This window comes from Macaca nemestrina, chromosome 5 (genome assembly GCF_043159975.1).
Source record: "Macaca nemestrina isolate mMacNem1 chromosome 5, mMacNem.hap1, whole genome shotgun sequence".
Classification (NCBI taxonomy): domain Eukaryota; kingdom Metazoa; phylum Chordata; class Mammalia; order Primates; family Cercopithecidae; genus Macaca; species Macaca nemestrina.
In genome coordinates, this window is record NC_092129.1 from 170,173,270 (window position 1) to 170,187,536 (window position 14,267).

Sequence of the window (14,267 nt, forward strand, 5' to 3'; positions counted from 1 at the left end):
TAAATTATTTTCATTGCAATAACCAAAGTAAGCTTCTAAAAATGTAAATGAGATTATATCTACCATCTGTTTATTACACTTAAATTGTTTTTCATTACATAGAGATTAAAATCCAAACTCTACGCAGCAAGGTACTGTATGATCTGGCCTCTGCCTTCCCTCCAACCCTGTCTTGAACATATTGTTTTCTTGGCACACTGGCCTTTGTTAAGTTCCATGAACAGTCCAAAGTCTTTCATGTTTTAGGCTGTTTGCTCAATGTGAAATGTCATACTAATCTCATTCCTTCTTAGAGATCTTGCCTTAGTCTGTTTTGTGTTGCTATAAAGGAATACCTTGACGCTGGGTAAATCATAAAGAAAAGAGGTTTATTTGATTCAAAATTCTGACTGGTTGGCAAGTTCAGGACTGGACATCTGCATCTGATGAGGCTCTCAGGCTGCTTCTAACCATGGGAAGAAATGAAAGGGAGCTGATATGTGCAGATATCACATGGCAAGACAGGAAGCAAAAGAGAGGGGAGGTGCCAGGCTCTTTGTAACAATTAGTTATCAAGGGAACTAACAGAGTAAGAATTCATTCACCTCCAAAGAAGAGCATTAATCTATTCATGAGAGATCTGGTCAAATTTCAACATGAGGTCTGGAAGTAACAAATATCCAAAACCACAGCAGATCTCAATATAAAGTCCTCAAGGAGGTACTCCCCAATTACTTGTTTTCATAATCACTTACCCCTTGTTTTCTATTATGGCACTCTGTTTACTTCCTTCAACAAACTTCAAGAAGCCCAATTTAACTAATTTGTCTGTTCTAAATTTCTACTACTACAATGTAAATTGTAAGAATATAAGAACCACTAATATGTTGCTTACCATTCTAGCACAAGCACCTATCATAAGCTAGCACAGAGTAGATACTCAATAAATACCTGCCATATAAATATATTGAAATGTTTCCAAGACTCCTCCCATCTCTTCCTATCCGTGAATGGTATACCACACCCTTCTGAATGTGGTGAAGTCAGCACTTTGTCTTGATAAATATTCTTGAATGTGACACATTTTATAATGTAGATTTTCAGATTATAGATTTTATATTATTATTATTACTATTATTATTATTTTGAGATGAAGTCTTGCTCTGTCACCAGGTTGGAGTGCAGTGGAGCAATCTTGGCTCACTGCAACCTCCGCCTCCCAGGTTCAGGCAACTCTCCTGCCTCAGGCTCCCAAGTAGCAAGGATGACAGGCATGCACCACCACACCCAGCTAATTTTTGTATTTTTAGTAGAGACAGGATTTCACCATGTTGGCCAGGATGGTCTCGATCTCTTGATCTCGTGATCCGCCTGCCTCGGCCTCCCAACAGATTATAAATTTAACAATCTAAAATGTCCATGAAAATATCAAATCAGCTGAACTTCCCAAAAAATCTATAAACATTAAAAAACACATTAAAGACTTATAGCATCTAGGAAGCTCTCAATACATGTTGAAAAAATAAAAGAATTACATTATTTGTCTTTATCATTTAAAATCTCCAATTTGATAAATATTTGTCCACAATCAGCTTCAGGTTTAGGCTCACTGAAAGTATCTATTAATACAATTCAGAAAATAAAATTCCCATAGGATTGTTTCTCTGTAAATGTTCAGATATGTACCTGAAGAAGTATACTTTGTGCTTAAGGCGTTTAAATTTTCTACAAATGTTTCTTTACATACTAAGCAAAATAGTTATCACTACAATATTTCAATATTCACAATGTTCTAAAAATTATAAATACAGTTAAAGCTAGAAAGGTATTATTTTTATAATATTATCCTAAAATAAAAACAAAGTCACAATCCAAAACGTTTTGCTCACTTTCTGTAATTCTAAAGAATACACCATCTCTTTTTCAGCATTAATAAAAATGGCTACAACATCTCATGAGATGAAGTAGATTTCTGTTTACCAAGGTCCAGTTGTACTTGGACTCAGCAAAAATGTCACCAATCCAATTAATGAAATGCCTCAATTAATAATGGGCAAAAGGTTTTAAAAGGAAATAAAAACATTCTATATTCTACCACATTTAATATATGCCTTGATCCAAGCTTGACAAGAAAAAAATAACTCTATAGATTAAATTTTATTGAATTTATTTGCCCTCAGTGGCTTTTCTCAATAGGCCTTTTAGAATCAATCTTAATGAATGTGTCACTTTGCAACACAGCTACATAATGTGGCATTATTGATTGACATATATTCAACTGTGAAGATTAGGATAAAGTAAAAGCCCGTAGTGTTTTTTAAATGAGACAAAATGATACTTACATAAAAGGAAGATTGCTAGGAAAGATAGTTTTATATTTATTGTATACTAAGATTGTTTTGTCGTGTGACAGACATTCTAAATACTCTATTCCTAAAAGGCCCCTATGCAAGATGGAGTCTCTCTAGTTTGAACACCTCTGACAGATCCCTTGGTGTGGAAACTGTGTGACATTTCATTCCAGTCACACAATGGACAGGTGAGTTACTAGTGAAGATGTAGAACAAAGGGATTAGTACTGCCCTGGGTGTGTGTGTATGGTGGGGGCAGGGGGTAGTGCTTGTTACTGACTATAGAGCAGGAAGAAAGTAGAGCATGGCTTCCTTTCATTTCAGCCCAGGAAATGATGAATTTGGGGAAGCTTTTAAATTATAAATAAATTCTTCCTATATTTGTAGTTGAGAGAAAAAGAGCTCAGCCGTTGGTATCCTTGAAGATGGTCATAATTAGTCTGGAAAACCTCCATGGAAAGAAGTGAAACTTAGGAAACTTTTGTAGTGAGCCAAGATACATTAAGCAGAGAAAGAACATTATAGAGTAGTCTAATGCAAAGGACAGGCTGGGAGCAGTGGCTCACGCAGGTGATCCCAGCACTCTGGGAGGCCAAGACGGGTGGATCACCTGAGGTCAGGAGTTTGAGACCAACCTGGCCAACACAGTGAATGCCCGTCTCTACTGAAAATACAAAAAGTAGCCGGGTGTGGTGGCATGCATCTGTAATCCCAGCTAGTAGGGAGGCTGAGGCAGGAGAATCGACTGAACCCGGGAGGTGGAGGTTGCAGTGAGCGTAGATCACACCATTGCACTTCAGCCTGGATGACAAGAGCAAGATTCCATCTCAAAAAAAAAAAAAAAAAAAAAAAAAAAAAAAAAAAGCAAAGAACAGTCAGGATATATTAGGCCAAAGCAGAGAGAATATGCAGCAGAAGATAAAAATAGACAGCTGGTCACTATTACAATAGCTAATATTTGGAATCAAGTGGCCATCAACAGATGAATGGATTTAAAAATGTGGTAGGTATACACAATGAAATACTATTCAGCCCTAAGAAAGAATGAAATCTTGTCATCTGCAGCAATATGAATAAGTCTGAAGGACATTATGTGAAGTGAAATAAGCCAGGCACAGAAAGAGAAGTACTGCATGTTCTCACTCAAATGTGGGAGCAAAATAAAGTTTTAGCCCATGGAAATTTTAAATATTATGTAGAACTGTTAGAAAAAATCAAATTTCTGAATTTGAAAACAATATATTTTCATACCTAATAAAGGTATGAAAATGGGGAGGGCACAGAGATAAGATCTTGCTATGTTGCCCAGGCTGGTCTTGAACTCCTGGCCTCAAGCAGTCCTCCCACCTCAACCTCCCAAAGTGCTGCGATTACAGATGTGAGCCACACTGCACCTGGCCTAATAAAACTTTTTTAAAATGGCACCATCATGGATCGTAAAGCTGCAGACAGAGACCACTCATAGAATTTACAGTAACAGTACAACTGAGACATGGAAACCATTCTGCCATGCAGCACATAACGCATCAAAGGCCCTGTGGTTGCAGTGCAACTGTTAACCAACAGCAGCCATGGGGCTCCTCCTGTGTACCCAGAGGACCTAAGTCTAGAAAGACTGAAACACCAAGTATGTCAAAAAGCCATGATTTCATGATGATACTTTAAAAATAAAATGAACTCCTTTGGAAGATGTGAGGAAAATAACCCACTCTGAAACCAAATAACCAAGGGAAAGACACAAGAATTTATTCTGCCTTTTCTTTATATGCAGCTTCCTTTCTGTTATGCCTTTAAAGTAACCAAATAATTGATGAGGTAAAATTCTTTATAGAAGCATTTCAACCAATGATGATGGAACTGTATTATTTTGTAATCCTCAGTAAAATAATCTAGATCAGGAGTTGGCAGATAACTCCCAGTAAGTCAAATCTAATCTGGTAAATGTTTTATAGGCACGCAGTTGTGCCCATTCATGCACATACTGTCCAAGGCTGCATTCCTACCACAATGACAGAGACCATATTGACCCTCAAAGCCAAAACTATTTACTATCTGGCCCTTTACATAAAAAGTTTACTAACCCCTAACCTAGAAATTAATTACCAATGGCTGCCAAAATCACAAAGCAAAAAGCAGATAAGGAGGCGGATGACACACGGGTCAGGCTTACAACACCTGTGCTCACTGATGGGGCTTCACACAACAGGGACAAGGCAACAGGTGCCTCCTGATGCCATTAAGTGGGAAGAGTACGGCACCCCCACCTTCATAGGCCTTCTTGCCAAAAATCTGAAAATACGATCAAACCTCAGGTTCTTATTACCTGTTTATAGCAAATACAGCGGACAGAAAAATGAATTAAAGTACATGGGGATGTAGTTAGTTAAAATTCTGACTGTGGGAAATTCTACAGGACAAAGGATCCAGTTTCTTCAATGAATAAATTGCAAGGAAAAAAAGAAGGGTGAACCCACAGACCAAGGATGCCCAATCTTTCAATTTCCTGTGCCACATTGTAAGGAGAATTGTCTTGGGCAACACATAAAATACACTAATGCTAATGATATCCAAAGAGCTACAAAAAATTAAATTTAATTTAAATTTAAATTTTGAAATCTCATAATGTTTTCAGAAAGTTTATGAATTTGTGTTGAACCACATTCAAAGCTGTCCTGGCAGCATGTGGCCCACAGGCCACAGGTTAGACAAGCTTGCTATAGACTAAAAGAAGCCTAAGAGATTTATTAGTTAAATACATGAGTAGTCCTTGTTTGGATTCTAATTCTAACTGACCAATGGGGAAGGGGGGAATTTACAGGACAATAAGGGAAATTTGAATACCAATATTTCATGACAGTAAGGAATTACTCTGCAATTGTTTTCCGGTGTGATAATGACATTGTGGTCATATTATTTAAAGGCAAGTCTCTTCAATGTTTTGAAGATACATACTGGGGTTTCACAGATGAAATAATATGACATCTGGGCTTTGTTTCAAAATAATCCAATGGGGAGGGGGGCAGATAAATGAAGCAAGATTGGCCATGTGTTGATCACTGTTGAGGCTGAATGATAAGTAAAAAGGGATTCATTATACCATTTTCTCTACTTTTGAATATGCTTAAACTTTTTCCATAATAAAAAGATAAAAATAAAATCATTAGCAAAGCTTTCTCTCTACTTTCCAACATCTGTGCTCATGGATGCTTTGTTTCTCCCCCTGCCCATCTACCACGTATATTCATTCATTAAACAAATGCCTACTGAATGTTTAGTACAGCATAAGCCCTGGGCTAGGTGCTGGCGATGGCCTCACCTTCAAGAAGTGTACATTCTAGAGGGGGAGCCCAATAAGGAATTCAGCCTAACCACACTTGATGGTCAATGCTGCGTGAGCAGGACCCACAGGGTGCTAAGAAATGCAGAGAAGGGGCATCTATGCCTTCCCATGTTCCTCATTCCCATCCCTTAATATTCTTTAACAGTATGGCTAATCTCTCCTGATTGTCTACTTTGCTCTTCTGAGGAGAGATTTCCTTTCTTTAAGTGGCCGTGACTTATAAGCCAGAGGCTTCACATTGCCTATGCCATGACTCATTAATATAAAACACTGGACTCTTCCTCCACTCTGTCCCCCACATGCCTTTGACTTCTGTGGTAAGTACCCTGACAGCCCCAAAATCCCATCCTCACCCAGTGCTATCCTACTTACTTCCTGCTCCATAGTCAGTAACAAGTGACACCCCACCCCCACCCCCCGCCATACACATACACCCAGGGTGGTACTAATTCCTTTGTTCTACATATTTACTACTAACTCACCTGTCCACTGTGTGACTGAATGGAATGAAACGCCACACAGTTTCCACACCAAGAGATCTGTCAGAGGTGTTCAAACTAGAGTGACTCCATCTTGCATAGAGGATGGGTAAAATGAGGCTGTGAGACCTACTGGCTGCATTCCTAGGAGACTAGGCATTCTTAGTCACAGGATATTAACAGTTAAGGGAAGAAGTTAATAATGTTTATTGAACAGACCCAGGACTTAACAAACCCAGGAAATAACAGACCCAAGAAATGCCCTGATGTCCCGTCTTACGAACAAAAGCAGTCTTAGTTTAAGAATAAGTTTTGCAATAAGACTCTGTCTCAAAAAGAAAAAAGAATAAGTTTTGCTTTAAAAATAATATTCTTGTGAAAGTAGTTACACAGAGATTAACAATCCTTTGTCACAAGTCCTTGTAGTAGAGCATATCTCCCCATGACTTTTTGCTTTGTTATCTTATATATAAACGAGCATTGTACCTAACTAAGGCAGATGTGTTCCTCCTCTCGCTCTTGGGAATGCCCTGGTCTCTCTACGGAGTAGTCACCCTTTTATTCCCTTACTTTCTTAATGAACTTGCTTTCACTTTATTTCGTGGACTCGCCTCAAATTCTTTCCTGCGCAAGATCCGAGAACCCTCTCTTGGGGTCTGGACTGGGACCCCCTTTTCAGTAACATATTCTGTGATGAGCCATGAAGGGATGATACTGGAGAGACCCTCACTTAACCAAAAGAAAATCGTCTGCACAGCACCAATTGGCCGACTTTGGATAAGTGGTAGGATACATTTCATCCCAGGTGAAGGACAAAGTTGGGTTAAAGGCCCAGCTCAGAAGGGTTAGCATCCCTCCTGAGACATAAGGGGTTAGAGAATCCTCTCAGTGAGGCTTCTTTTGGTCAAAAATGGATTTGACACTATGGGATGTTGACCGCTTTTCTCTTTGGATTAATCTGCCTTGAACTCTTTGCTGACGGCTGTGGGTGACAGGATTAGGCATGTACAGGACTGTCGGACACTGGGAAGCTTTCTCTCCCACAAAGGGGGAAATGTGAGAGCTGATGGGCCTGCTGGAGATCTCTTCACAACTGACAAGCAGCTGCCTAGACTTCTGATTCAGTGTTGCTGCACTGGGTGGGTCTTTCCCTGGCCTCCCTGAGCTCCTTGCCTCCCTGCCCCACCACAGGCAATGCTTTTCGCCCTTCCCTTTCCTCTCTCTCTTTCTCTCCTTTCTCTTTACTATCTTTTCTGTCATGCAGGGCAACTGTCCGCTTCTCTATCTTGCCCAGAGACCACATGTTGAAACTCCTGGTTAGAGGTCATTCCACCCCACTTTAAGTGGATCAAAGATGACAGGGGTTGACAGGGGCCAACAGGGGAAAGTTTGAGCCTTGCCAGGTTGATGCTGGGTGCTGACTGGGGTGACTGGTATCTATGTTTGTCATGTGTATTTTGCTCCGGACAAAATGGAAAATGTTCATTTGTTTCCCCCACAGAGCCTGTTGGGTGGAATCTTGCAAAACTGAGAGGCTTTGCCTATGCGTCCATGAAATGGAAAGAGATGATTTTCTTTTGTAACGTGGCTTGGACCCCACAGCTATGGGGCAACAAGCAAGACTATCAAAGCCACTCAGAGAAAGGTAACTCAGAAACCTATCACACTGGCAAAAAGGTAAGAATTTCCTACCACTCAGGCTTCTGGTCTCTCTGTGAAAACTGGTTAAATTAATGGTCAAAATCACTTGCATTTTGAGAGCTTTTAGTCTTGGTGTCTAATAACCAGGTAGGACATATACTTTTAGGGATAGCTAATGGCAGCTATGAGGGAGGAATACTCTGCACTTGGCACACTGGGATCAGAGAAGCATGTTCTTGACCACCTAGAAGGTATGAAAATGTCCCCAGCCCTACTGAGAGATAAGACTCCCATAGGGGATGGGCTAATTCTCTCTTTTTGGAGATCAAGGATCCAGTATAAAAATGGGACTTTTAATTTTGGAGGATCTGTTTTGACTTCCAACTGTGCCTGCTTATTAGGCCCTAGAAATTCCACGCCTTTCTAGCCCTATTTCTTGAAGGGCTTCAGCCTGAAGCCAGTAATCCAATTAAGAAACTTAAAACTGGCAAATAAAAAAAATTATAACTATTAGATCTTCTTCCATCTGTGTATTTATATGTGTTACGTGTGTGATGTTTACATATGAAAGAGCTCTGGTTAACTGACTTAAAGAAAAATAAGTGGCTGGGTATAGTGGCTCACACCTGTAATCTCAGCACTTTGGAAGGCTGAGGTGGGCAGATCACCTGAGGCCAGGTGTTCAAGACCAGCTTGGTCAACATGGTGAAACTCCATCTTTACTAAAAATATAAGAGTTAGCCAGGTGTGGTGGCACACGCCTATAATCCCAGCTACTCAGGAGGCTGAGGCAGGAGAATCACTTGAACTCAAGAGCCGGAAATTGCAGTGAGCTGAGATTACATCACTGCACTCCAGCCTGGGCAACAAAACAAGACTCTATCTCAAAAAAAATAAAGGGGGGCACAGGCGTGGTGGCTCATGCCTGTAATCTCACCACTTTGGGAAGCCAAGGCAGGTGGATCACCTGAGGTCAGGAGTTCAAGACCAGCCTGACCAACATGGTGAAACCCCATCTCTACTAAAAATACAAAAATTAGCCATGTGTGGTGGTGTGTGCCTGTAATCCCAGGTGCTTGGGAGGTTGAGGCACGAGAACTGTTTGAACCCGGGGGGTGGAGGTTGCAGTTAGCCAAGACTGTGCCATCACACTCCAGCCTGGGAGACAGAGCAGAACTCTGTCAAAAAAAAAAAAAAAAAAAGAAAGAAAGAAAAGGAAAGAGGGCTGAATAATTATTTTAACTTAGATAGAATAAAGCTAAAAATTTGAGCAAATGGTAGAAGGTTTGTAAAAAATTAATCTTGTAAAAGAAATTCTGTGTGTGAACAAAGTGACTAAAATTAAAAGGATATTATTTAGTTTTTCCATAAATTGAATACTGGAAAAACGCACAACAAGGTTTGCTTAGAGCACTGACCTACTCTTCAGCAAAAAATTGTTTAAGTTTTAAAACTTTTATAAGTTTAACATTGGCACTGTATGTTTACCTATTCGTTGGTACAATTTACATGAAGTTTTATATTTACCCATTTTTGCGAAGATATCATGTACACAAAGATACATATTCAATAGCTGAGAAACAAGTGAAACTTCTGATCTATACTTTCAGGTTTGTTCAATCATAATACTTTGATAAGGATCATCATCATACCAGTTTTTCGTCTCTTCCAGAAGGAAGTCATCATTTTATCTAAGAGTTTACTCTGGGTTTTACTGCAGAACACAGATTCCCTCAATCGCTTTTTTTTCTTGCAAGTGTCTTTTTCTATAATTTTTTCTTATAACCAGCCTTTCTCTTCAACCAAAGGCCAGAATGAAGTCGAAGAAACCTATAGATGACAGCTTTCACAGTCTTTCTCTTGCCTTTTTGTGTACAGACAAATGTTAGAGATCTGACTGGCAGCTTCAGAACACTTGGAAGCAAAAGGGCCGCTCTATTAAAGATCACTGCAGGATGCCCACATGTCAGGTTTCTGACAGATGTGGTAAGTCTGGGAGCGGAGGAAACAACTGGTGTCTGAATATGACTAAAACGTCCAGTAGACAATGCAGAAATAAGAGAGGCATTCTTGACACAATTTTGGTAGGCTGAAGATGCCAAAACATTCAGGGGCTATAAGATTCCTGAAGCTGCTCTCACTACACTGGCAAAGGCAAAGGCAGCCATCTTGCCATCAACAAAAAATGTAAAGGATTATAAAAGGTTTATGAGAATCTTACTTTACGGTCAAACTGATTCGGAGTGAGTAGGTTTGATCCGTATGATTTTATTAAAAATTGGATTTGACATTAATAGTACATTAACACAAAAGCGAAATTTGGCTTTCTCTTTTGAACAAGATTTTCATGTAATATTAAAATATAAAATATTTTTGTTTGCCTTTTGAATAAAGAAAAAAAAGAAAGGAGAGAAAAGAGACATTATTTGGAAAGCTAACTCTTCCCTTTATCAATGGGTAAAAGTTTTTGCCTTTTTTAAATCTTTAAGTTATCATTTTGGCTAAATAAATGACTTACAGTGACCTGAGATTCTATTTTATAACGTAACATGTTTTACACCTTTGCTATTTAACAAACTTTCCAAAATCAAATTATAATTCTTTCCTGACTTGATAATCCTTTTAGATATGAGGTCCCCTGAAGTTAAATAATGGCATATTTGACTTATTTGACATACTAAAATCATATAGGAAGTATTGTCAAATACAAAATGGCATCGGACATTCCTTGGGTTATTTATATGTGTCATTGGTATGTGTTCCAAAATTATGCAAAACTACAATAATTCTTGTATAACTTAGTATATGTTATCATTAATAGTTATAATTGTTGTCTTAAATTATTATGTGGCACAAGGGTAGCCAAATTTCCTTGTCAATTGTGTCTCTGACTATAGCTGCCCTAAGACTTTTTGTCATCCACAAGCAATTGTCCTGTTTTGATTCTCTTCAAAAGGCAGTTTATAATCAGCTATAGGACTCTGACAAGTACTCTTATAACGTAGGACTTTGACAGCTTTGAAATGTATGCTATTAAAATAGAAGAAAACTTCCAAGACTCTTGGAAAACTAATGTATTCATAAATATTGAGAAAAACAGGAATTGCATAGACAACTAATAAAAGACCAAAATAATCTATTTATGACTTTTTGCCTTTCTGTTTTGTTTTTCAGTCAAGAAAATTTTTATTTTGAGCTATTTACAGCTTTTAACAATTGAGTATTATATACTACTGTAAACAAAATTTAGAGCACGTTTCGTTCTCTCTACCTGATTTCTCCCAAATTTGGCAACTATTTGTGAGTATTTTTAACTTACAGTGATATAGCTATTTACGTAAGTCCAGTAAGACTTTTTCCTTTGTGACAAGACACAATTGGAGACGCTAGTTATTTTACCAAGGCTTTGACTGGAATGACTGACATGCTTTCAAATGTAAACAGACTGCTTTAAGGAATCAAAATTCATTTATAGAGCCAATTAAAGCCCCTAAGAAAACTGACCTCATATCTTGAGCCTTGTACAGGACTCTTGAGCCTTGTACAGGGCTCCTGACCTGTGGTAAGTAAAGAATGTCACTTTCTGACAGGCCCTGGGGCCCCAAATATCTTGGGACCCCCCAGAGGAGAGAAACTTACCCAGCTCATATTTGCACATATAAATCCATGACTGGTCTCAAGGCTTTAAAAAGTCTAACCTAAGATTAGATTATAGAACACAGTTCCATCAAAGTCAAAAGACACTATATGGCAAATTATTATTCTTGCTTCACTTTATACAAACAACCAGGCCACATACAATAAGACTAAAATTTATTTTGCAAACAAATCAGTCCTACCATGGTTTGTTTTAATAAAAATAGGGACTGGAGATAGAAAAATTACGTTTCACAAACTATGGAACACCTGTTATTAGACTCTAGTCTCGTCCATTGTTTTTGAGTTTTTTCTGCAATTTAGACTGACCCTGCTTATTCCTGTGAACCAACCAGTGATCTCTGGTTGCTGCTCAAAAGAAACAAGCGGGATAAGTAACATAAAAATCTGAATTAATATTCTAATTCTGCACACATAATGAAATCAGCTAGCAACCCCATATCACCTTGGTTCCCACAATTCCCCAGTTCATAGAAAGCTGTCTTATTTAGTTTATTTGAGATAATTTTACTGATTTCGCTTTACAGTTCTAGAATATATTGCTGTGGTACTCTTTGTCTATAATTTAGAAGAAGCTTATTCAGTGTTTTCTTAAATACTTATTAATCTTCCAGGTATCATCTTTCATCAGGACTCCGAGTTTTGAATGATCTTCACCATACTAACACTTTCTGACTAAACTCCTCCCAACTCTAAATACAAGAGACCCTAAATATTGTTAGGCAGGAACATCATAGCCCCTGTTCAGCCTGAAGAAGCTACAGAAGATAAATTTCTATCCCTCTGCAACCTTTAGGATTAAGGCTCCCCTTATAAATGGGAGGCGGGAAATGTGCCAGAGGCATTCAAACCAGAGTGACTCCATCTTGAATTAGGGCTGGGTAAAATGAGGCTGAGACCTACTGTGCTGCATTCCCAGGAGGCTAGACTTTTTAGTCATAGGATATTTACAGTTAAGGGAAGAAGTGAGTAATGTTTACTGAATAGACCCAGGACATAACAAACCCAGGAAATAACAGACCCAGGAAATGTGCTGATGTCCCAATCTCTTATGAACAAAAGCATTCTTAGTTTAAGAATAAGTTTTGCAGTCAGGCACGGTGGCTCATGCCTGGAATCTTAACACTTTGGGAGATCAAGGCAGGTGGATCACCTGAGGTCAGGAGTTTGAGACTAGCCTGGTCAACATGGTGAAACCCCGTTTCTACTAAAAATATAAAAATTAGCCAGGCGTAATAATGCACATGCCTGTAGTCCCAGCTGCTCAGGAGGCTGAGGCAGGAGAATTGCTTCAACCTAGGAGGCAGAGGTTGCAGTGAGTTGAGATCGTGCCATTGCACTCTAGCCTGGGCAACAGAGTGGGACTCCATCTCAAAAAATAATAATAATAATAATAATAATAATATTTTGCTTTAAAGATAATATAGATTCTTTCCAAAGTAGTTACACAAAGATTAACAATACTTTGTCACAAACCCTTGCAGTAAAGTACATCTCCCCATGACTTTTTCCTTTGTTATATAGAAATAAGCACTGTACCTAAGGCAGACGTGTTTCTCCTCTTGCTTCTGAGAATGCCCTAGTCTGTCTATGAAATAGCCACCCTTTAATTCCTTTACTTTCTTAAAGTACTTGTTTTCACTTTACTCTGTGGACTCACCTCAAATTCTTTCTTGCACAAGATCCAAGAACCCTCTCTTGAGGTCTGGTTGGGACCCCTTTCTGGTAACAGATTCACTGGTGTAATCAGAATGAATGGGATGCCAAAAAGGCAGAGGAAAACTGTCAAGATGAAATTAAGGCACAGCAGTAATGGACTATAACAAGGGAATAAACATTTTACCGTTTAACACTAAAAACAGCATAAACTAATAGGTATTAACATAAGTAAGGGAAGAGGTCTATGTCAATCTTTGAAATTGTTAAAACATTGTAGTGACAAAAAATTTTTAAGGTTCGTTTGTTTATCCACGTCGGTTGTTTTGTTGTTGTTGTCATGTTGCTGTTACTATATTTTTGCCTGACCTATAGCATCATACTAAACACTTTAGACAGAAGTGTTTAAAACAGAAAGCTCTGCAAAATCACCTGATTGGGCTCTGAGGGGCACTGCTGAGGTACCATCATCTCCCCATAAGGGCAATTCCAACGTTTAAGGTTATTTGCTAAAAGAATGCACTGGCAACGAAGTGGCAGTTTCACGTTTGATACATTTTGTGATGACAACATCTGAGGGTAAATCCCCAAAGTGGGCCACAATAATTTTTGGCTAAATCAAGCCCAGCTCTCTCTAATGCACAGACTGAGATCTTGAGTAAATCACTTGGGTAAATCACTTAAACTTTCTGGGTCATGGCTTTTTTATCTGAGAAATTAAGATTCTGGGCTTGATGGCTAAAGACCTTCCAGCTCCAACATTATAGGGTGATCATTATATATATAGATCATTATATATATCATATATAATTAAGAGTAACCTTTCCACATGTATTGGGGTGTTAGCAGGAATTCAAGTGACAACTGAGGGCATTTCCACCCTAAGAAAGCAAAGCTCTACTAACACTCTTATGTTCTCACTCCTCAATGTTTATTAAGCCTGGCTAAATGTTCTTCTTAGGATCAGCCACTTAGTAAGCAGCTTAGCAATCTTAACTGTTATTAATGTAAATCACTTCTGAGGAAAGCAAATTGCTATATAACAATATTAAAATAAATACTGATGATCAGAGTCATTTGAAGTAAAAAAAATCTGAGTTGGAATCCCAACTCCACTGATCACTAACTATATGACCCTGAACATGTTATTTAAAATATCTGTGC

The 14,267-nt window shown here is 38.6% G+C and overlaps 1 protein-coding gene and 1 pseudogene across 16 annotated transcripts in view; both read right to left on the reverse strand.

Annotated features, from left to right (window-relative positions):
* LOC139363503 (large ribosomal subunit protein bL35m pseudogene) lies at window positions 1-11,423 on the reverse strand (annotated as a pseudogene).
* LOC105482456 (ring finger protein 182) overlaps window positions 1-14,267 on the reverse strand; it is a 53,502-nt gene that overhangs the window by 19,469 nt on the left and 19,766 nt on the right. For 5 of the 16 annotated variants that reach the window (XR_003018203.2, XM_011742571.3, XM_071097590.1 and 2 more), the window contains exon 2: window positions 13,108-13,229. The exons of 10 other annotated variants lie outside the window; for them this stretch is intronic. The gene's annotated coding sequence lies outside the window, so the exon portion shown is untranslated. Of the gene's footprint in view, window positions 1-11,429; window positions 12,829-13,107; window positions 13,230-14,267 lie in introns of those variants that run through there. One more of the 16 variants, XM_071097592.1, reaches the window with a different exon arrangement.